Consider the following 25,824-nt stretch of genomic DNA (forward strand, 5'->3'; position numbering starts at 1 on the left):
GGGATTGACATGGATGAGAGGAGGGGATGGACATGGGTGAGACGGGGGAGGGACATGGGTAGAACATGGGTGGGTGGACATGGGTGGAAGGGGCGATGGACATGGGTGGAAGGGGGGTTTGACATGGGTGAGAGGGGGGGATGGACATGTGTGGGGGGATGGACACAGGTGAGAGGGGAGATAAACACAGGTGAGGGGGGGATGGACACGGTGAGAAGGGGGATGGACATGGTACAGTACCTTAACCCTTTCTCGACCCATGACATACATTTACGTCATGGGGCGGCTCCCATTCTATAATGCGGGGCCACGCCGTGGCCCTGCGTCATAGCAGGTCGGGCCCGGCACCTAGCAATGGCCTGGACCCGTGGCTAATAGCGCGGCACCGATCGCGATGCCGCGCGCTATTAACCCTTTAGACGCGGCGTTCAAAGTTGACCGCCACGTCTAAAGTGAAAGTAAACTAATGCTGGTTATCTCAGGGAGCTGTTCGTGGCGAAATTTCGGCATCCCGAACAGCTTACAGGACAGCCGGAGGGTCCTTACCTGCCTCCTCGCTGTCCGATCACCGAATGACTTCTCAGTGCCTGAGATCCGACATGAGCAGTCAAGCGGCAGAATCATTGATCACTGGTTTCCTATGAGAAACCAATGATCAATGTAAAAGATCAGTGTATGCAGTGTTATAGCTCCCTATAACATTGCAAAAAAAAGTGGGAAAAAAAGTGAATAAAGATCATTTAACCCCTTCCCTAATAAAAGTTTGAATCACCTCCCTTTTCCCATAAAAAAAAACTGGGTAAATAAAAATAATAATAAACATTTGTTGTATTGCCGCGTGCAGAAATGTCCGAATTATAAAAATATATAGTTAATTAAAACGCACGGTCAATGGCGTACGCGCAAAAATATTCCAAAGTCCAAAATAGCATATTTTTGGTCACTTTTTATATCATGAAAAAATGAATAAAAAGCGATCAAAAAGTCCGATCATTACAAAAATGGAACCGCAAAAAACTTCAGATCACGACGCAAAAAATGAGCCCTCATACCGCCCCATTCGCAGAAAAATAAAAAAGTTATAGGGGTCAGACGATGACAATTTTAAACGTATACATTTTCCTGCATGTAGTTAGGAAGTACGACAAAATCAAACCTATACAGTGATCCCCTGACTTATGATGGCCCCGACATATGATCATTTCAACATATGATGGCCTCTCAGAGCCCATTGTATGTTGACGGCAGCCTCGACATATGATGCTGCTGTGTGTCGGGTCCATCGTACAAACAGCTATCTGACAGCGCTGACAACTTCAGCAAATGACAGACAGTTGTTTAATGTGCCCCGTTCTGCCTCCTGTTACTCACATGCTGTCCTGCTAACTCACGGAGGCTTCCACTGTGAGCTCTGTGTAAGCCCCGCCCCCCAGTGTAGCCATAGCCAATAGCCTGCAGCATCTTGCTGCAGGCATCCAATGAGCTGCTGGCTGCCCTCCCCTTCCTTTCCTATAGAGCTGTAGTCGGCAGGATCGTAATGGAGGACATTCTGTCCCCCCTGAAGGTATTTAAAGAACTGTACAGTACTGTATGCGATGTCACACATCACATACAATACATATACACACAATACACCCCATACATCAATGTTTCCCTATCAGTGTGCCTCCAGCTGTTGCAAAACTATAACTCCCAGCATGCCCAGACAGTCAATGGCTGTACATGCATGCTGGGAGTTGTAGTTGTGCAACAGCTGGAGGCACCCTGGTTTGTTAAACACTCCCCATACACTCCACATACAATGGTCATCCCAGAACCAATTAGCAGTTTCCCATAGAGATATGTATTCAACATACAATAATGGTTCCAAGGCCCCAGAACCAATTACCATTTTTACATAGACATATATACTCGACATATGATGGTTTCAACATATGATGGTTCTCCTGGAACCAATTAATATCATATGTTGAGGGACCACTGTATAAGTAGGGTATAATTTTAACCGTATAGACCTACAGAATAAAGATAAGGTGTCATTTTTCCCGAAAAATGTACTGCGTAGAAACGGAAGCCCCCAAAAGTTACAAAATGGTGTTTTTTCTTAAATTTTACTACAATGATTTTTTTTTCCGTTTTGCCGTAGATTTTTGGGTAAAATGACTGATGTCATTACAAAGTAGAATTGGTGGAACAAAAAATAAGCCATCATATGGATTTTTAGGTGCAAAATTGAAAGAGTTACGTTTTTTTAAAGGTAAGGAGGAAAAAACGAAAGTGCAAAAATTGAAAAACCCTGGTTCATGAAGGGGTTAAGCAAGCCATTTTTCTTCCCGGTTCTTCCCCTCTCTGGTAGGGCACCGACTCAGGGCTCCAGCAGGGCCCTCATTCACTGCACCGCAGGGGGGAAGGGGAGGGGGTGCTGGGGCACTATACCGGCCTGGCGCAGTTTCTGCATACTTCCCCTCTCTGGCAGGGCACTCACTGGGCCGCAGGGTGGAGGGGGACGCTGGGGAACGCACAGATGGATGCACGCATGGACGCACGTACAGCGCACACAAACTTCCCTCCCCCTGTAGCACCGGGGAGGGAAATTTAAAAAAAATTATAAAAAGTTTTGACAGCAAAATCCTGCGGCACCCTAAGACAGATTAACAGGTCCAAAATAGTACACTACTTAGATGTACGTATGTGGTATGCAGTTATGCACTAATGAGAGCAGAAAAATGCGGTACAGTACGCTTAAAAAAACTTATTTTAGTAAAACACCAGCTGGTGATTAATTTTGCCTGGACTTTCACGGTATCTAGGACCTTGACAGATTAACAGGTACAAAATAGTACACTACTTAAGTACTACTTAATCCCCTGGTTGAACTTGATGGACGTATGTCTTTTTTCAACCATACTAACTATGTAACTATGTATGCACTTATGAGGGCAGAAAAATGCGGTACAGTATGCTTAAGAAAAAACTTATTTCTGCACAACACCAGCAGTACACAACAGTGCTGCAGCACAAAAAAGCTGTGTACTAAACAAAAAATTGCAGTCTGTCAAAGACTATTAGGAGTGCTGGGTATTATACCATCTACAGACTAATATGAAAAGCAAATGATTTGTTGTGGAACAAAGACACAGAATTGCGCACACAAATTATTCCTGCCTCCTCTGCTAAGGTTTATGAAGTTGAGGCAGCTTTTTGAAATGTATGAGGCAACACACAACTATCTGCCCCTCTTTGTAAAACAATTTTGAAGAAAGTGACTGTGAAGTTAATGGCTGCAGTAAAAATCCTTTTCAGTGAAAAAAAACACTGCTTTCTGTCCACTAGAACACTGATGTGACTAGGATGTGAAACACTGCTGGAATGAGCTTTTCTGTGTAACGCACACACAGCGATGTATGTCCTATGTCTATGCAGTGAATGATATGACAAGCTGCAAAATGACTGCCGAATATATAGGGCTGTGACATCACAGGGGTGACTGGCTGTTGATAGGCTGCATCCTGCATATGATTCAGGGTTATCCCGCCTACTTCCCTTCCCGCCTTGCCTTCCCAGCATTGGTTGCCCCATGTACTGACATGTGGATCCACCATTTTAGATGCCTTGGAGCCTGGACCACAGTAAATGGAGTTACTGAAGCAATTCGCGTGATAGAATCGCGGCGATATTTGCATTAATTGCAAATCGAATATTTCATGAATATTTCACGAATATTTCATCAGCTTTGATTTGCTCATCTCTAAATATAGTGCAATAGAGTGCAATTTTCCATTTGGAGGGGAATTTGCAAGCCCAGATAGACATCCTCTTTTTGAGAGTGGCACAATAGTAGTGGTATATTTCTTTCTCCACTGGTTACCACAATTTCAGCGGGCGAAATTCTTACCTGTTACCTATTCCTCAGGTTCCTAACTGTGGTTCCCAGTGTGACACATGTGGACTAGGCAGTTACAGATGGAGATAGGGTTGTGTTTTTTTTAGTATGTGTTTTTTCTCACTGGTTCACAATATTAGTTATATTTAATAAAAGTTAAGTTTTATAGTGAACACATGGATTAAAAGGGGTTTTGTTAACCATGCTGGGTTTAAATTGTTGTGTGGCTAGGAGGTGGGGATGCGCAAGCCTGCAGACATGGAGAGCGTAGGAGACAGAGCAGCGAAAAGGTGAGGGGAGAACCGGCGGTCTCATGCGTTCGCATCGCGGGATGCAAACCACAGTGGCGCCGGCAGCAGAGACAGGGATGTGCTTGTGGTCAGCAAGTCTGATCGCAGCGCTGACTGTAACAGTACTCCCCCCCTTAGGTCTCCCCCGCTTTTTGGTGCAGCAGAAACTGATGAATCAGACCTTGGTCCAGTGTTTTCTCCTCAGGCTCCCAAGATCTTTCTTCAGGCCCGAACCCCTTTCAATCCACTAAGAAGCGTTTTACTGTGACAATCTCTTTAACTTCAAAGATATCAGAGGATCCAGAGACAGTAGTAGAAGAGACTTCCCATGAGAAAAACGATTCAGAATAACGAGTTTGAGGAGAGAGACGTGAAACGAGTTCTGAATGCGTAGAGATGGAAGCAGATGGAGTTTGTAAGACACAGGATTAATGCGTTGCATGACTTTGAAAGGGCCCAGGAAGCGGGGACCCAATTTATAGATGGGTGTCTTAAAACAAATATACTTGGCGGATAACCAGACTATCACGATTCGGCTAGCTGGAGGTGGATCCTCTGTGTCAGAGAAGGATTGGCGTGGACCGTGTCGGTGGACCGGTTCTAAGTTGCTACTGGTATTCACCAGAGCCCGCCGCAAAGCGTGATGGTCTTGCAGCGGCGGTAGCAACCAGGTCGTATCCACCGGCAACGGCTCAACCTCTCTGACTGCTGAGATAAGCGCGGTACAAGGGAGTAGACAAAAGCAAGGTCGGACGTAGCAGAAGGTCAGGGCAGGCAGCAAGGATCGTAGTCAGGGGCAACGGCAGGAGGTCTGGAACACAGGCTAGGAACACACAAGGAAACGCTTTCACTGGCACAATGACAACAAGATCCGGTGAGGGAGTGCAGGGGAAGTGAGGTATAAGTAGGGAGTGCACAGGTGAGGATACTGATTAGGCCTGCTGCGCCAATCAGTGGCGCAGTGGCCCTTTAAATCGCAGAGACCCGGCGCACGCGCGACGGGACAACACAGACGGGGAGCGGGTCAGGTACGGGAGCCGAGATGCGCATCGCGAGCGGGCACGTCCCGCATCGCGAATCGCATCCCGGCTGGGAGTAATATCGCAGCGCACCCGGTCAGCAGGTCCGACCGGGGCGCTGCGAATGAGAGAACGCTGCGAGCGCTCCGGGGAGGAGCAGGGACCCGGAGCGCTCGGCGTAACAGTACCCCCCCCCTTGGGTCTCCCCCTCTTCTTGGAGCCTGAGAACCTGAGGATAAGACTTTTGTCCAGGATGTTGTCCTCAGGTTCCCAAGATCTCTCCTCTGGGCCGCAATTCTCCCAGTCAACCAAGAAGAATCTTTTACCTCTGACCGTCTTGGATGCTAGAATCTCCTTCACTGAAAAGATGTCAGATGAACCGGAAACTGGAGTGGGAGAAACAACTTTGGGAGAGAAGCGGTTAAGGATGAGTGGTTTAAGTAGAGAGACATGGAAGGCATTGGGAATATGGAGAGAGAAGGAGGAAGAAGGAGTTTGTAAGAGACAGGGTTGATCTGGCACTTGATTTTGAAATGACCAAGATAGCGTGGTCCCAGTTTATAACTGGGGACACGAAAGCGGACATACTTAGCGGAGAGCAATACCTTGTCTCCAGGAGCAAAAATGGGGGGAGTTCTTCTTTTCTTATCAGCAAATTTTTTCATCCGGGATGAAGTCTGTAAAAGAGAATTTTGGGTTTCTTTCCATATGGTGGAAAGGTCTCGAGTCACTTAATCAACAGCGGGCAAACCAGAGGGCATGGGAGTGGAGGAAGAGGGTGACGGCCGTACACCACGAAGAATGGGGATTTAGCAGAAGATTCGGAGACTCTGAAGTTGTATGAGAATTCGGCCCATGGTAGAAGATCTGCCCAGTTATCCTGGCGGGAGGAAACAAAATGTCGCAAATAGTCACCCAGGACCTTATTAATTCTTTCTACTTGCCCATTGGATTGGGGATGATAAGAAGAAGAGAAGTTTAATTTGATCTTGAGCTGCTTACAGAGGGCCCTCCATAATTTAGACACAAATTGAACGCCTCTATCCGAGGCGATATGCGTGGGCAACCCGTGAAGGCGAAAAATGTGTATAAAAAATTGTTTTGCCAACTGAGGCGCCGAAGGAAGGCCTGGAAGAGGGATAAAATGTGCCATCTTGGAGATCGATCAACGACCACCCAAACAATTGTGTTGCCACGGGATAAAGGCAAGTCAGTAATAAAGTCCATACCAATCTGTGACCAAGGTTGTTCAGGAACAGGCAGAGGATGAAGGAGACCAGCAGGCTTCTGGCGAGGAGTCTTATCCCGGGCACAGACAGTACAAGCCCGCACGAAATCAACAACATCAGTCTCCAGAGTAGGCCACCAATAAAATCGAGAGATGAGTTGAATGGATTTTTTGATGCCAGCATGGCCTGCGAGGTGGGAGGAGTGTCCCCACTTGAGAATCCCGAGGCGCTGGCGTGGAGAAATGAAGGTCTTCCCTGGAGGAGTTTGTCTGATGGAAGCTGGAGAAGTGGAGTTCAGACAGTCCGGAGGAATGATGTGTTGCGGAGAGGCTTCTACTTCAGAGGCATCTGAAGAACGAGAGAGGGCATCGGCCCTAATGTTCTTGTCAGCAGAGTGAAAATGGATTTCAAAGTTAAAACGGGCAAAGAACAACGACCACCTAGCCTGGCGAGGGTTCAGCCGTTGGGCAGACTGGAGATAAGAGAGATTCTTGTGGTCAGTGTATATAATAACTGGATATTTGGATCCCTCCAGCAGGTGCCTCCATTCCTCAAGCGACAATTTTATGGCCAGTAATTCTCGATCACCAATGGAGTAGTTTTTCTCCGCCGGAGAGAAGGTCCTAGAAAAAAAAAACACAAGTAACAGCATGCCCGGAAGAATTTTTTTGTAGAAGAACTGCTCCAGCTCCCACCGAGGAGGCGTCTACCTCCAATAAGAAGGGTTTAGATGCGTCAGGTCTGGAGAGTACGGGAGCAGAAGAAAAGGCAGACTTGAGATGTTTAAATGCGTCTTCCGCTTGAGGAGACCAGGACTTAGGATTGGTGTTTTTCTTGGTTAAAGCCACGATAGGAGCCACAATAGTGGAAAAGTGTGGAATAAATTGTCTGTAATAATTGCCGAACCCCAAAAAACTTTGGATAGCACGGAGTCCGGAGGGGCGTGGCCAATCCAATACGGCAGATAGTTTATCTGGGTCCATTTGTAGTCCCTGGCCAGAGACTAAGTATCCTAGGAAAGGAAGAGACTGACATTCAAAGAGACATTTTTCCATTTTGGCATAAAGTTGATTGTCCCGAAGTCTCTGAAGAACCATGCGGACATGCTGGCGGTGTTCTTCTAAGTTGGCAGAAAAAATCAGAATATCGTCCAGGTAAACCACAACACAGGTATGTAGAAGATCACGAAAAATTTCATTAACAAAGTCTTGGAAGACGGCAAGGGCATTGCAAAGGCCAAAGGGCATAACCAGATACTCAAAGTGTCCATCTCTTGTGTTAAATGCAGTCTTCCATTCGTCCCCCTCCCTGATGCGGATGAGATTATAAGCACCTCTTAAGTCCAGCTTGGTAAAGATGTGGGCGCCTCGTAGGCGGTCAAAGAGTTCCGAGATAAGAGGTAGGGGGTAGCGTTTTTTTACAGTGATTTTATTAAGTCCGCGGTAATCAATGCAAGGGCGTAGGGAGCCTTCTTTTTTGGAGACAAAAAAAAATCCAGCTTCGGCAGGAGAGGAGGACTTGCGGATAAACCCCTTTTTTTAAGTTCTCCTGGATGTATTCCGACATGGCTTGAGTTTCCGGAGCAGACAGAGGGTAGATTCTGCCCCGGGGTGGAGTAGTACCCGGGAGGAGGTCAATAGGACAGTCATAAGGCCTGTGAGGAGGCAAAGTCTCTGCTTGTTTTTTGCAAAAAACATCAGCATAATCCAGATAGGCCTTGGGAAGACCAGATACTGGGGGAACTACAGGGTCTTGACTGTGAGTACTGGGAGCCGGTTTAAGACAGTCCTTTCTTTCATTATTAACAGAGTTGATGTAGAGATGTCTGGCGAGACTGGTCACCGGGATGTTAAACCGTTTGATGAGAGAGGCCAAAATAAAGTTTCCTGCAGATCCGGAATCCAAGAAGGCCATAGCAGAGAAGGAGAAGGTAGAAGAAGACATCCGCACAGGCACAGTAAGACGTGGAGAAGCAGAGTTCACATCAAGAGCTGTCTCACCTTTGTGCGGAGTCAGCGTGCGTCTTTCCTGGTGAGGAGGACGGATAGGACAATCCTTCAAGAAATGTTCGGTACCGGCACAGTACAGGCAAAGGTTCTCCATGCGGCGTCGTGTCCTCTCTTGAGGTGTCAAGCGAGACCGGTCAACTTGCATAGCCTCCACGGCGGAAGGCACAGGAACGGATTGCAGAGGACCAGAGGAGAGGGGAGCCGGGGAGAGAAACCGCCTCGTGCGAACAAAGTCCATATCCTGGCGGAGCTCCTGACGCCTTTCGGAAAAACGCATGTCAATGCGGGTGGCAAGATGAATAAGTTCATGCAGGTTAGCAGGAATTTCTCCTGCGGCCAGCACATCTTTAATGTTACTGGATAGGCCTTTTTTAAAGGTCGCGCAGAGGGCCTCGTTACTCCAGGATAATTCGGAGGCAAGAGTACGGAATTGGATGGCGTACTCGCCAACAGAAGAATTACCCTGGACCAGGTTCAGCAGGGCAGTCTCGGCAGAAGAGGCTCGGGCAGGTTCCTCAAAGACACTTCGAATCTCCGTGAAGAAGGAGTATACAGAGGCAGTGACAGGATCATTGCGGTCCCAGAGCGGTGTGGCCCATGACAGGGCTTTCCCAGACAGAAGGCTGACTACGAAAGCCACCTTAGACCTTTCAGTTGGAAACTGGTCCGACATCATCTCCAAATGCAGGGAACATTGCAAAAGAAAACCACGGCAAAACTTAGAATCCCCATCAAATTTATCCGGCAAGGATAATCGGAGGCTGGAAGCGGCCACTCGCTGCGGAGGAGGTGCAGGAGCTGGCGGAGGAGATGATTGCTGAAGCTGTGGTAGTAGCTGCTGTAGCATCACGGTCAGTTGAGACAGCTGGTGGCCTTGTTGCGCTATCTGTTGCGACTGCTGGGCGACCACCGTGGTGAGGTCGGCGACAACTGGCAGCGGGACCTCAGCGGGATCCATGGCCGGATCTACCGTCACGATTCGGCTAGCTGGAGGTGGATCCTCTGTGCCAGAGAGGGATTGGCGTGGACCGTGTCGGTGGACCGGTTCTAAGTTGCTACTGGTATTCACCAGAGCCCGCCGCAAAGCGGGATGGTCTTGCAGCGGCGGTAGCAACCAGGTCGTATCCAACGGCAACGGCTCAACCTCTCTGACTGCTGAGATAAGCGCGGTACAAGGGAGTAGACAAAAGCAAGGTCGGACGTAGCAGAAGGTCAGGGCAGGCAGCAAGGATCGTAGTCATGGGCAACGGCAGGAGGTCTGGAACACAGGCTAGGAACACACAAGAAACGCTTTCACTGACACAATGGCAACAAGATCCGGCGAGGGAGTGCAGGGGAAGTGAGGTATAAGTAGGGTGTGCACAGGTGAGGATACTGATTAGGCCTGCTGCGCCAATCAGTGGCGCAGTGGCCCTTTGAATCGCAGAGACCCGGCACGCGCGTGCCCTAAGGAGCGGGGCCGTGCGCGCCGGGACAACACAGACAGGGAGTGGGTCAGGTACGGGAGCCGAGATGCGCATCGCAAGCGGGCGCGTCCCGCATCGCGAATCGCATACTGGCTGGGAGTAATATCGCAGCGCACCCGGTCAGCAGGTCCGACCGGGGCGCTGCGAATGAAAGAACGCTGCGAGCGCTCCGGGGAGGAGCGGGGACCCGGAGCGCTCGGCGTAACACAGACTTTGTCACCAGGTGAAAAGATCGCCTGCGATTTCATGCGGGTGGATGCAAGAATTAAAGAGCGACGAGTTTCTTGCCAAATAGATGAAAAGTCCCGTAACAGAATATCCACCGCAGGTACTTCAGAAGGAGCAGGTAGAGGAAGATGAGGACAAGGGTGACAGCCGTAGATGAGAGTAGAAAGCCCGCCAGAGACACGAGCAGAGAGCCCACCAGAATTTGGAAACAAACTGAACCCCACGATCAGAGACAATGTGAGATGGTAGGCCATACAATCGAAAGATATGTTGAAAAGAATTGATCCACCAGTTGTGGAGAAGAAGGAAGTCCACAGAGGGGCACAAAATGAGCCATCTTGGAAAAATGGTCAACGACCAACCAAATTACTGTATTGTTGCAGGAGGGAGGCAGATCGGTGACAAAGTCCATAGCAATGTGAGACAAAGGGCACTTGGGTATAGACAAAGGACGTAAAAGACCCGCAGGCTTGAGCCGAGGAGTCTTGTCACGGGCACAAGTCTTACAGGAACGTACAAAATCAGTGACATCATGCTCCAGGTTCGGCCACCAGTAATGTCAGGTGATCAATTGAATGAACTTCCGTACTCCAGCACGCCTGGCTATTAAAGAAGAATGGCACCAATACAACACTTTGCATTTCAGATGAGGAGGCACAAAAGACTTCCCTGGAGCAACATGCGCCACCGTAATCATCCGTTCAGGAGGAACAATATGCCGAGGAGTAAAGTCAAGACATTTTACATCAGAAGCTCTAGAGCAGGGGTCTCAAACTCAAATGATCTGGGGGCCACTTGTGATAGTGGCTGGGTGAGGCTGGGCCGCATGCACCCATCACATAAGATGTCCCCATCATGCGCCCCTCACATATAATGCCCCAGTCATGCGCCCCTCACATGTTATGCCCCCATCATGCCCCCCTCACATATAATGCCCCATCATGCACCCCTCACATATAAAGCCCCCATCATGCACCCCTCGCATATAATGCCCCCATTATGCACCCCTCACATATAATGCCCCCATCATGTGCCCCTCATATATAATGCCCCCATCAAGTGCCCCTCACATATAAAGCCCCCAGACAGGCCCCCAGATATATATGACCCCCATCAGGTAGGGCTCCCCAGTAGGTACACAGGCCCCCTTATAGATATGAGTCCCATCTTGTACGGCTCCCCAGTAGGTACACAGGCCCCCATATGAATACGACCCCCATCTGGTAGGGATGCCCAGTAGGTGCACAGGCCCCCAGATAGATGTGACCCCCATCAGGTAGGACTCCCAAGTAGGTATAGAGGCCACAGATAGATATGATCCCCATCATTGATGGGGGGTAATATCTATCTGGGGGCCTGTCTAGCTACTGGGGAGCCCTACCTGATGATCAGGTAGGGGTTCCCAATATGTGTACAGGCCCCCAGAAAGATATTACCCCCAGCAGGTAGGGCTCCTATTTAAACAATTATGCCCCCTAAGAAGATAGGTTACCGTTGGCCCCTAGTGATTAGCAGGTCCTCCCTATTGAGTCATCAGGCAAGCACTGCTACAGTTATTACCAGTGGCGTTGCTAGGGTTGGTGTCAACCGGTGCGGTAAAAAATTGTGTCATCCCCACCAAATGTAAAATGTTAACAAAGATATATAGCAGTAGAAGTATGGAAAGAATCGCACTCACCACGAAGGAGGTACCAGAAGTAATAACTTTAATCCATAAAGCAGAAAGGAGCAGCAGACATAGGAATAAGCAATTCCAAACGAGCGGGGAGAGAGAGCAGCCACTCTCAGGATGCAGGGGCACACAGGAGGAGTGGCAACTAGTTTTGCGTCAGCCGATGCTTCTTCCGGCCACGCCTGGCCTATAACTTCAACTACTATTGTGATGCAACTATTGATTTAAACTAGTAGTGTCTTGATACATATGCCATCCTGATGACATCAGCAACAAATAGCTGATAGAAACGCGTTGTAGGCATAGTTTATTATTTTTTACATATTATTTTACATCTTACATAGATCTCGTTTTATAAATCCTGAGCTGGGAGTTTTCCTCAGATAATCTATATGATAGAGATAACGGCTGTCCCTTGACGGACAGGAATACTGCTGCTCATTATTTCTATTTTTATATGGTAATAGGCTCACGTTTGCTTTTGGTGAAATTTTTTTGCTATAACAATAAAAGCTAAGTTTGAGGTACTAAACAATTATATTTTCATTTTTTAACTAAAATAAAAAACAAAAGTTTTTATTCCTGTCTGAGTTCCAATGTGATATACCTATTAAAATGTCCATGCGGCAAAGCCTATGTCGGTCACACTTCAAGACAAATCAAAGTCAGGCTAGGTGAACATAAATCTATGAGACGGTATTCACACTTGGAACCAGAGGGAATGAAAGAAACGCAACATGGAGAAACGAGTGTAGCACGATACTTTAAACTATTTGGACACTACCACAGATCTCAGATGGCAGATAATAGAAGAAGTTGCACGGAGAACAAATAAAGAAGAAAATAAAAAAACATTATTGAGGCGTGAGGTATATTGGATTACGGATTTAGCGACAATCAAACAGAAAGGAATGAATGAAATGTGCAGTTATAAGGTATTCTTATGAGTAACTGAGGTTATATAAAAAATACCTGGTGTTATATATGTAAGAGTTAAATTTAAATGCAACAAGTGCTGAAAGAGTTAAATTCTTGTAACATACCAGTGTATTTAACCCAGCTCAGACTCCACACCTGTGCACATGATTAAGGGGTTTTCCCCGCAATGTAGCGTGGCAGGCTGGAGCTGAGGCATTTGTCATCTTGCCCACTTGGGATGTAAACCATCGTACCCCATGCATCTCTATAAGAAATTGTGATGATAACATATGAATAAAAAGAAAAACTTCAAGAAGACCTGAACGTGGTGGTCGTGAGTAATTCATCTAAACTTTCTTGTGCAGCTGTATATGCTCGCCGCATGGCATCCATGTCAGTTGAATAGAGTTTGCAATGGTGGTGAACGATAGCACCACTTACCTGTGATGGACTTGGTACATATATATATATCAAAAATACTCATATACCATCGTAACCTTTTGTTATTGAATGCACGTCCGCAGTTAGCACCCCATCAACACCTCCGACGCCTCCAACCCCACCCCCCCCCCCCCACCCCGTCCTTAGCTGGCATTACGCTGGTCTCAACCTGGAAGAAAAGGGATGCTAATGAGGGATGCTTGGTACAGCAATGTGGGGGGGGGAGAGTGATGCAGACATGATAAAGGCACAGTAATGGGGGGGGGGCTGGGGGGATGATAAGGCTGATATTCATCATATCATCCTCATCATCCCCCACATTACTGTGCCCCATCATGTCTCCATCAACCCCCCAAATTGGTGTCCCTTTTCATGTCTGCATCACCCCCCCCCCCCCCACATTACTGTCCCTTTTCATGTCTGCATCACCTTCCCACATTACTGTCCCTCTTCATGTCTGCAGCATCACACCACCTCATATCTGTGTCTCAAGATGTGTTCTCCACACCCCCTCACATTACTGTGCCTTCTATTGTTTGCATCACTGCATTATCACACCTATGAGTATGAGGCACAGTAATGAGGGTTGGGGGGAGGGGTGGCACAGTGTGTAATAATATTATACTCAGAGAGCGCAGTGTAATAATATATACAGAGAAGCAGTGTGTAATAATATTATATTCAGAGGACAAAGTTTGTGTTAGTATTTTATTCAGAGGGCACAGTGTGTGGTAGAATTATATCCAGAAGGGGCAGTATTATATTTAGAGGGTGCAGTTTGTGATAGCGTTATATTCAGAGGACGCAGTGTGTGATAGTATTATATTCAGAGGGTACAGTGTATGACAGTATTATATTCATAAGTTGCAGTGTGTGATAGTATTATATTCAGAGGACACGGTGTGTGATAGTATTATATTCAGAGGGTACAGTATATGGCAGTATTATATTCAGAAGTTGCAGTGTATGATAGTATTATATTCAGAGGACACAGTGTGTGATAGTATTATATTCAGAGGGTACAGTGTATGGCAGTATTATATTCAGAAGTTGCAGTGTGTGATAGTATCATATTCAGAGGACGCAGTGTGTGATAGTATTATATTCAGAGGGTGCGGTATGTGGTAGTATTATATCCAGAGGATACAGTGACTGGCAGTGTTATACTAATTATTGTTTTCATATGGATCAGAATCTTCTGATGAAGTAAGGAGCCATCTGGGTGTCAAGTTCTGCAGAGAGAAAATTTTGCTTGAAGAAGTCACAGCGGTATGTACCTAAATTAGATAAGGAAAAATTATAGAGAAGAGTCAAGACCTGTGAGTTATTTATATCATTGTCTGATATGTCCAATCAGGGCTATAGCTATTACTTTCAATATATATCTTTGTTAACCACAAGTGTACAAGCAGGAAAGGAAACCTACCAGGCACTGCTGAGTAAATATAGGCTCTAGAGGGAAGGTCTACTATTATGACACCTGCTGCTGACGAGAGGGATAGTGAGTGGAGGTGCGGCTTTGGCACGGCATGTGCAAACGAGCAAGAAAGATAACGCCTTCTCTATATCCAATGCCAGTGCCAACATAGGGGTGAAGGTAGTATTGGAATGGTGAATAATGTCTAAAATCGTGCACACGTTATCAGGCGTCTGCCTGCCTGGAACAAAGCCCACTTGATCAAGGTGCACCAACGCTGGGAGGAAACGATTAAGTCTAGAGGCAAGGATAGAAGTAAGCAGTTTAGAGTCAATATTGAGAAGGTCGATAGCTAGCAGGGAGAGAGTGATCCTTATCATAGGCGTGCGCAGCCTATTGCATTAGGGTGTGCACCCTAAAGCACAAACTCACGCAGCGCACGCGTGTGTGTGATATATATATACACACACACACACTCTTGCTTGCATGCACACATACATAAACATACCTACACTCATAAATATCAATACAAACAAAATGAAAAACTTTATTAAAACTTTTTTTGGGATTGGAGGCTGTTTTTTGGATTGGACGCTCCATTATACATACACTGTACAGCAATCATACCGCCATTATACATACACTGTACAGCAATCATACCGCCATTATACATACACTGTACAGCAATCATACCTCCATTATACATACACTGTGACTGTACAGCAATCATACATCCAAACCATTAATAATGGATTGGATGTATGATTGCTGTACAGTCACAGACAGTGTATGTATAATGGAGGTATGATTGCTGTACAGTGTATGTATAATGGAGGTATGATTGCTGTACAGTGTATGTATAATGGAGGTATGATTGCTGTACAGTGTATGTATAATGGTGGTATGATTGCTGTACAGTGTATGTATAATGGATGTATGCTTGCTGTACAGTGTATGTATAATGGCGGTATGCTTGCTGTACAGTGTATGTATAATGGAGGTATGATTGCTGTACAGTGTATGTATAATGGAGGTATGATTGCTGTACAGTGTATGTATAATGGATGTATGATTGCTGTACAGTGTATGTATAATGGCGGTATGCTTGCTGTACAGTGTATGTATAATGGAGGTATGATTGCTGTACAGTGTATGTATAATGGAGGTGTGCTTGCTGTACAGTGTATGTATAATGGATGTATGATTGCTGTACAGTGTATGTATAATGGAGGTATGATTGCTGTACAGTGTATGTATAATGGCGGTATGCTTGCTGTACAGTGTATGTATAATGGAGGTATGATTGCTGTACAGTGTATGTATAATGGAGGTGTGCTTGCTGTACAGTGTATGTATAATGGATGTATGATTGCTGTACAGTGTATGTATAATGGAGGTATGATTGCTGTACAGTGTATGTATAATGGCGGTATGCTTGCTGTACAGTGTATGTATAATGGTGGTATGATTGCTGTACAGTGTATGTATAATGGATGTATGCTTGCTGTACAGTGTATGTATAATGGAGGTATGATTGCTGTACAGTGTATGTATAATGGCGGTATGCTTGCTGTACAGTGTATGTATAATGGTGGTATGATTGCTGTACAGTGTATGTATAATGGATGTATGCTTGCTGTACAGTGTATGTATAATGGAGGTATGATTGCTGTACAGTGTATGTATAATGGATGTATGATTGCTGTACAGTGTATGTATAATGGCGGTATGCTTGCTGTACAGTGTATGTATAATGGCGGTATGCTTGCTGTACAGTGTATGTATAATGGAGGTATGATTGCTGTACAGTGTATGTATAATGGAGGTATGATTGCTGTACAGTGTATGTATAATGGAGGTATGCTTGCTGTACAGTGTATGTATAATGGATGTATGCTTGCTGTACAGTGTATGTATAATGGAGGTATGATTGCTGTACAGTGTATGTATAATGGTGGTATGCTTGCTGTACAGTGTATGTATAATGGATGTATGATTGCTGTACAGTGTATGTATAATGGATGTATGATTGCTGTACAGTGTATGTATAATGGCGGTATGATTGTTGTACAGTGTATGTATAATGGAGGTATGATTGCTGTACAGTGTATGTATAATGGAGGTATGATTGCTGTACAGTGTATGTATAATGGCGGTATGATTGCTGTACAGTGTATGTATAATGGAGGTATGATTGCTGTACAGTGTATGTATAATGGAGGTATGCTTGCTGTACAGTGTATGTACAATGGATGTATGCTTGCTGTACAGTGTATGTATAATGGAGGTATGATTGCTGTACAGTGTATGTATAATGGTGGTATGCTTGCTGTACAGTGTATGTATAATGGATGTATGATTGCTGTACAGTGAATGTATAATGGATGTATGATTGCTGTACAGTGTATGTATAATGGATGTCTGATTGCTGTACAGTGTATGTATGATGGCGGTATGATTGTTGTACAGTGTATGTATAATGGAGGTATGATTGCTGTACAGTGTATGTATAATGGAGGTATGATTGCTGTACAGTGTAAGTATAATGGATGTATGATTGCTATACAGTGTATGTATAATGGAGGTATGCTTGCTGTACAGTGTATGTATAATGGATGTATGCTTGCTGTACAGTGTATGTATAATGGCTGTATGATTGCTGTACAGTGTATGTATAATGGCGGTATGATTGCTGTACAGTGTATGTATAATGGAGGTATGATTGCTGTACAGTGTATGTATAATGGAGGTATGATTGCTGTACAGTGTATGTATAATGGATGTATGATTGCTGTACAGTGTATGTATAATGGATGTCTGATTGCTGTACAGTGTATGTATAATGGCGGTATGATTGTTGTACAGTGTATGTATAATGGAGGTATGATTGCTGTACAGTGTATGTATAATGGAGGTATGATTGCTGTACAGTGTATGTATAATGGCGGTATGATTGCTGTACAGTGTATCTATAATGGAGGTATGATTGCTGTACAGTGTATGTATAATGGAGGTATGATTGCTGTACAGTGTAAGTATAATGGATGTATGATTGCTGTACAGTGTATGTATAATGGAGGTATGCTTGCTGTACAGTGTATGTATAATGGCTGTATGATTGCTGTACAGTGTATGTATAATGGAGGTATGATTGCTGTACAGTGTATGTATAATGGAGGTATGATTGCTGTACAGTGTATGTATAATGGATGTATGATTGCTGTACAGTGTATGTATAATGGAGGTATGATTGCTGTACAGTGTATGTATAATGGATGTATGATTGCTGTACAGTGTATGTATAATGGATGTCTGATTGCTGTACAGTGTATGTATAATGGCGGTATGATTGTTGTACAGTGTATGTATAATGGAGGTATGAGTGCTGTACAGTGTATGTATAATGGCGGTATGATTGCTGTACAGTGTATCTATAATGGAGGTATGATTGCTGTACAGTGTATGTATAATGGAGGTATGATTGCTGTACAGTGTAAGTATAATGGATGTATGATTGCTGTACAGTGTATGTATAATGGAGGTATGCTTGCTGTACAGTGTATGTATAATGGATGTATGATTGCTGTACAGTGTATGTATAATGGCTGTATGATTGCTGTACAGTGTATGTATAATGGCGGTATGATTGCTGTACAGTGTATGTATAATGGAGGTATGATTGCTGTACAGTGTATGTATAATGGAGGTATGATTGCTGTACAGTGTATGTATAATGGATGTATGATTGCTGTACAGTGTATGTATAATGGATGTATGATTGCTGTACAGTGTATGTATAATGGCGGTATGATTGTTGTACAGTGTATGTATAATGGAGGTATGATTGCTGTACAGTGTATGTATAATGGAGGTATGATTGCTGTACAGTGTATGTATAATGGCGGTATGATTGCTGTACAGTGTATGTATAATGGAGGTATGATTGCTGTACAGTGTATGTATAATGGCGGTATGATTGTTGTACAGTGTATGTATAATGGAGGTATGATTGCTGTACAGTGTATGTATAATGGAGGTATGATTGCTGTACAGTGTATGTATAATGGCGGTATGATTGCTGTACAGTGTATGTATAATGGAGGTATGATTGCTGTACAGTGTAAGTATAATGGATGTATGATTGCTGTACAGTGTATGTATAATGGAGGTATGCTTGCTGTACAGTGTATGTATAATGGATGTATGATTGCTGTACAGTGTATGTATAATGGCTGTATGATTGCTGTACAGTGTATGTATAATGGCAGTATGATTGCTGTACAGTGTATGTATAATGGAGGTATGATTGCTGTACAGTGTATGTATAATGGAGGTATGATTGCTGTACAGTGTATGTATAATGGATGTATGATTGCTGTACAGTGTATGTATAATGGAGGTATTATTGCTGTACAGTGTATGTATAATGGATGTATGATTGCTGTACAGTGTATGTATAATGGATGTATGATTGATTGTATAATCTGATAATCCCCTCCTCACATTGATTATCCCCTCACATATATATATAATATCATACTCAGATTATATGTGAAGGGATTATCAATGTGAAGAGGGGATTATCAGATTATATATGTGAGGGGGAGATTATAATAATCATTATTATCCTCCCCTCACATGCATAATTTCCTCCCTTCTCACATTATATAATAAATCCCCCCTCACATTATATAATAAATCCCCCCCTCACATTATATAATAAATCCCCCCCACCCCCACACTATATAATAAATCCCCCCTCACATTATATAATAAATCCCCCCCACCCCCACACTATATAATAAATCCCCCCTCACATTATATAATAAATCCCCCCCACACTATATAATAAATCCCCCCTCACATTATATAATAAATCCCCCTCACACTATATAATAAATCCCCCCCTCACATTATATAATAAATCCCCCCTCACATTATATAATAAATCCCCCCCACACTATATAATAAATCCCCCCCTCACATTATATAATAAATCCCCCCCACACTATATAATAAATCCCCCCTCACACTATATAATAAATACCCCCTCACATTATATAATAAATCCCCCCCTCACATTATATAATAAATCCCCCCTCACATTATATAATAAATCCCCCCCTCACATTATATAATAAATCCCCCCCCACACACACACACACTATATAATAAATACCACCCCCACACACACACACACACACACACACACACACACACTATATAATAAATACCCCCCCACACACACACACACACACACTATATAATAAATACCCCCCACACACACACACACACTATATAATAAATACCCCCCCCCCCCACACACACACACTATATAATAAATACCCCCCCCCCCACACACACACACTATATAATAAATACCCCCCCACACACACACACACACACACACTATATAATAAATACCCCCCCCCCACACACACACACACACACTATATAATAAATACCCCCCACACACACACACACACACACATGCACACTATATAATAAATACCCCCCCCACACACACACACACACACACATTATACATACTCACATATCCGGCGGTGGGTCCCCTGCTGCGGCCTGGATCCTGGAAGCGGCCGTGTGGGGACTGAGAGGAGCGGGAGACTCTCTCTGCTCCGCTCCTCTCTATGATGCCGCCCATGACGTCGCACGTCACGTCACGTGACCATCTCCCAGACAGCCATTGCGGTACTGGCTGCCTGGGATGAGTGATGACGGCGGCGAACATAAAAAGGTAGTGTGCGGCGCAAACCCGCCCCCCCCGGGCCCTCTCCTTCCCCCTGGGCCCCCTCCCACTAACATTTTGGCCTGGCCCCTGACGCCTGGCCCGCCAGCCTTTATCAGCTTTATAAGGGCCCATGGGGCAAAAGGGGCGAGCTGCTTTTGGGCCCCCAGGAATTACAGGGCCCGGGGCAGCTGCCCCTTTTGCTCCACGGCCGCGGTGATTAGGGTGTGCCTGGGCACACCCGGCACACCTTGTGCGCACGCCTATGATCCTTATGAGGTTAAGGAAGAGCAGGAGATAAGAATGCAGCAGAAGTAGAAGAGAAGAGAACTTTTTATAGTATGGGGCGGAGAGCCCGTCTGGTCCCGGTGACTTACGGGACTTCAAGTGATCAATAGCAGCTTGAACCTCCTCCTCCGATATTGGGCCGTTGAGGACCTCTCTGTCCTCTGGGGAAAGGGAAGGCAGTGAGATAGAGGAGAGGAAATCACGGATCTTAAGCTCATCAGCACTGGTATTACTGGGGGGGGGGGGGAGTATAAAGAAGCATAAAAATCAAAAAAGGCATTATAAATTTTTTCAGGGTGGGAGGAACGGAGACCAGGACGCAGCTGGACGCAGCACACTCTATTGAAAGAAGTCGTCTTTCTAAGCATGGAAGCCAATAACTTATCCGGCCTATAATATGTCGAACCTAAATTTTTTTATTCACCAATTTTGTCAAATCAACATACATAACATGTCAAGGGGTTATATGCTGTTGAAGTGAAGAAAAAATGTTTCAGTCTCATGATTTTGGTTAAAAATCATGGACAATAATTAAAACAAACTATGATTTGGGTTAAAAAAAGCCCAATATTGGTATAAATGTACACATAGCAAAACTACACATTTTAGATACAGATATAAGAACAACAAAGTTCCTTCATACTAGGCTTTTGTAATAAAAAAAATTGGCACCTCCTGTCAAAATCAAATAGTACAATATTAAACAGAGTTAAGATAGCTGGCTATGGAAACTTTACTGTATTATCTATTGAGAGCACAGCGAAATGTTAGATACTGTGCCCTAATAGAGGCCTCTTCCTCCCCTACAGCCTTCATATCCATCTCCAAAATTGGTGCCTGACCAATTCTTTGCATCATTTTATGCAAATGACAGTAAACAGAAATGCTTCCATAGCCTACATTCTCAACATTTTTTAACCCAAATTTTTAAAATTCACCAATGTTGTCAAATCAGCATACATAACGTCTCAAGGGGTTATATGCTGTTGAAGTGAAGAAAAATGTTTCAGTCTCATGATTTTGTTTAACCCCTTGGGGACGGAGCCCTTTATGACCCTAATGACGGGAGCATTTTTTGCAAATCTGACCACTGTCACTTTAAGCATTAATAACTCTGGGATGCTTTTACTTATAAATTTGATTCCGAGAATGTTTTTTCATGACATATTCTACTTTATGTTAGTGGTAAATTTTCGTCGATACTTGCATAATTTCTTGGTGAAAAATTAGAAAATTTCATGAAAAATTAGAAAATTTTGCATTTTTCTAACTTTGAAGCTCTCTGCTTATAAGGAATATGGATATTCCAAATAAATTATATATTGATTCACATATACAATATGTCTACTTTATGTTTGCATCATAAAATTGATGAGTTTTTACTTTTGGAAAACATCAGAGGGCTTCAAAGTTCAGCAGCAATTTACCAATTTTTCGCAAAATTTTCAAAATCAGCATTTTTCAGGGACCAGTTCAGGTTTGAAGTGGATTTGAAGGGTCTTCTGGTTAGAAATACCCCATAAATGACCCCATTATGAAAGCTGCACCCCTCAAAGTATTCAAAATGACATTCAGTAAGACCCTTTGTTAACCCTTTAGATGTTTCACAGGAATGGCAGCAAAGTGAAGGAGAAAATTTAAAATCTTCATTTTTTACACTGGCATGTTCTTGTAGACCCAATTTTTGCATTTTTACAAGGGGTAAAAGGAAAAAAATCCTCTCAAAATTTGTAACCCAATTTCTCTCGAGTAAGAAAATACCTCATATGTGTATGTCAAGTGTTCGGCGGGTGCACTAGAGGGCTCAGAAGCGAAGGAGCAACAATGGGATTTAGTAGAGTGAATTTTTCTGAAATGGTTTTTGGGGGGCATGTCCCATTTAGGAAGCCCCTATGGTGCCAGGACACCAAAACCCCCCACATCGCACACTATTATGGAAACGACACCCCTCAAGGAACGTAACAAGGGGTACGGTGAGCTTTAACACCCCACAGGTGTTTGACAACTTTTTGTTAAAGTCGGATGTGTAAATGAAAAAAAAAAAATTCCACTAAAATGCAGTTTTTTCCCCAAATTTTACTTTTTTACAAAGGGTAAAAGGAGGAAATGCCCCCCAAAATTTGTAACCCCATTTCTTCTGAGTATGGAAATACCCCATGTTTGGACGTCAAGTGCACTGCGAGCGAACTACAGTGCTCAGAAGAGAAGGAGCGCCATTGAGCTTTTAGAGAGATAATTTGTTTAGAATGGAAGTCGGGGGCCATGTGCATTTACAAAGCCCCTATGGTGCCAGAACAGTGGAACCCCCACATGTGACCCCATTTAGGAAACTACACCCCTCACGGAATGTAATAAGGGGTACAATGAGCATTTACACCCTATTAGCGTTTGACAGATCTTTGGAACAGTGGGCTGTGCAAACAAAAAAATTTAATGTTTCATTTTCACGGATCACTGTTCCAAAAATCTGTCAGACACTTGTGGGGTGTAAATGCTCACTGTACCCCTTGTTACATTCCTGATGGGTGTAGTTTCCAAAATGGGGTCACATGTGGGTATTTATTTTTTTGGGTTTATGTCAGAACCTCTGTAAAATCAGCCACCCCTATGCAAATCACCAATTTCGGCCTTGTTGTGCACCCGCAGAGCATTTTATGCCTACATATCGGGTATTTCCGTACTCAGGAGAAATTGAGTTACAAACTTTGGGGGTCTTTTTTTTCCTTTTACCTCTTGTGAAAATAAAAAGTAAAGGGCAACACCAGCATGTTTGTGTAAAAATTTTTTTTTTTACACTAACAGGCTGGTGTAGACGCCATCTTTTCCTTTTCATAAGGGGTAAAAGGAGAAAAAGCCCCCCAAAATTTGTAGTGTAATTTCTCCCGAGTACGGAGATACCCCATATGTGGCCCTAAACTGTTTCCTTGAAATACGACAGGGCTCCGAAGTGAGAGAGCACCATGCGCATTTGAGGACTAAATTAGGGATTGCATAGGGGTGGACATAGGGGTATTCTACGCCAGTGATTCCCAAACAGGGTGCCTCCAGCTGTTGCTAAACTCCCAGCATGCCTGGACAGTCAGTGGATGTCTGGAAATGCTGGGAGTTGTTGTTTTGCAACAGCTGGAGGCTCCGTTTTGGAAACACTGCCGTACAATACATTTTTCATTTTTATTGGGGGGGACAGTGTAAGGGGGTGTATATGTAGTGTTTTACTCTTTATTAGGTGTTAGTGTAGTGTAGTGTAGTGTTTTTAGGGTACAGTCACACTGGCGGGTTACGGTGAGTTTCCCGCTAGGAATTTGCGCTGCGGCGAAAAATTTGCCGCAGCTCATACTTGAAGCAGGAAACTTGCTGTAAACCCGCCAGTGTGAATGTACCCTGTACGTTCACATGGGGGGGGCAAACCTCCAGCTGTTTCAAAACTACAACTCCCAACATGTACTGACAGACCGTGATGCTGGGAGTTGTAGTTTTGCAACAGCTGGAGGCAAACTGGTTGGAAAACCTTCAGTTAGGTTCTGTTTCCTAACTCAGTATTTTCCAACCAGTGCGCCTCCAGCTGTTGCAAAACTACAACTCCCAGAATGCACGGTCTGTCAGTACATGCTGGGAGTTGTAGTTTTGCAACAGCTGGAGGCACACTGGTTGGAAAACCTTCAGTTAGGTTCTGTTACCTAACTCAGTATTTTCCAACCAGTGTGCCTCCAGCTGTTGCAAAACTACAATTCCCAGCATGTACTGATCACAGAAGGGCATGCTGGGAGATGTAGTTATGCAACAGCTGGAGGTACGCAACTACAACTCCCAGCATGCCGAGACAGCTGTTTTCTGTGTGGGCATGCTGGAATTTGTAGTTTTGCAACATCTGGAGTGCTACAATTTAGAGACCACTGAACAGTGATCTCCAAACTGTGGACCTCCAGATGTTGCAAAACTACAACTCCCAGCATGCCCAGACAGCAAACAGCTGTGTGGGCATGCTAGGAGTTGTAGTTTAGCAAGATCTAGCGGGCAGTATAGAGATCACTGTGCAGTGGTCTCTAAAATGTAGACCTCCAGCTGTTGCAAAACTACAAATTCCAGCATGCCCACACAGCAAACAGCTGTCTGGCCATGCTGGGAGTTGTAGTTTTGCAACTTCTGGAGGGCTACAGTCTAGAGACCACTATAGTGGTCTCAGACACTATAGTGGTCTTAGACACCAGCGATCCCCCTTCTATTCCGGGTCACCATAGACCCGTAATGACCCGGAATCGGCGCAAATCGCAAGTGTGAATTCACTTGCGATTTGCGCCGATCGCTGACATGGGGGGGTCTAATGACCCTCCTGGGCATTTACACGGGGTGCCTGCTGATAGATATCAGCAGTCACCCCGGCCCGGTCCCCGCCCGGCGCGCGGCGGGGACCGAAATTCCCTCGGGCGTATGGATACGCCCTTCGTCCTTAAGTACCAGGACGCAAGGGCGTATGCATACGCCCTTCGTCCCCAACAGGTTAAAAATCATGGACAATAATAAAAACAAGCTATTATTTGGGTTAAAAAAAGGTACAAATGGGAATACAAAAAAATCATTACAATGGCTTGCAAGTACAGCCCACTATTGGTATAAATGTACACATGGCAAAACTACACATTTTACATACAGATATAAGAACAACAAACTTACTTCACACTAGGCTTTTGTAATATAAAAAAGTTGCCACCTAGTGTCAAAATCAAATAGTACAATACAGTGACCCCCTAACCTATGATGGCCCCGACATATGATCAAATCGACATACGATGGCCTCTCAGAGGCCATCGCATGTCGATATCAGCATCGTCATACGATGCTTTTTTATGTCGGGGCCATCGCATTAAGTGCTATCCGACAGCGAAAAATGCTTAAGCTGCTGCCGGATAGCAGCTTAATGTTCCCCGTGTGGTGCGGTAAGTATTACTTACCCCTCCACGATGCTCCGGGGTGCCCTCCGGGTCCAGCGCTGGTCTTCCGGTGTCTTCTCGGCCCTCTCCGATGACGTCAATACGCTGGTGCCCACGTCATCCAATAGGAATGGCGTACGCAGCGGCGTAATGACGTCGCTATGCAGGCCCAGTAAGGCCTTGCGGAAGACAGCAGAGGACCGGAGAAGACCAGGAGAGTCCAGCGGAGGCCCGGGGACACCATCGTGAGCGGCGGGGCCAGGTGAGTACAGCTTCTTATACTTTAC

This window comes from Hyla sarda, chromosome 8 (genome assembly GCF_029499605.1).
Source record: "Hyla sarda isolate aHylSar1 chromosome 8, aHylSar1.hap1, whole genome shotgun sequence".
In the NCBI taxonomy this organism is placed as follows: Eukaryota; Metazoa; Chordata; class Amphibia; order Anura; family Hylidae; genus Hyla; species Hyla sarda.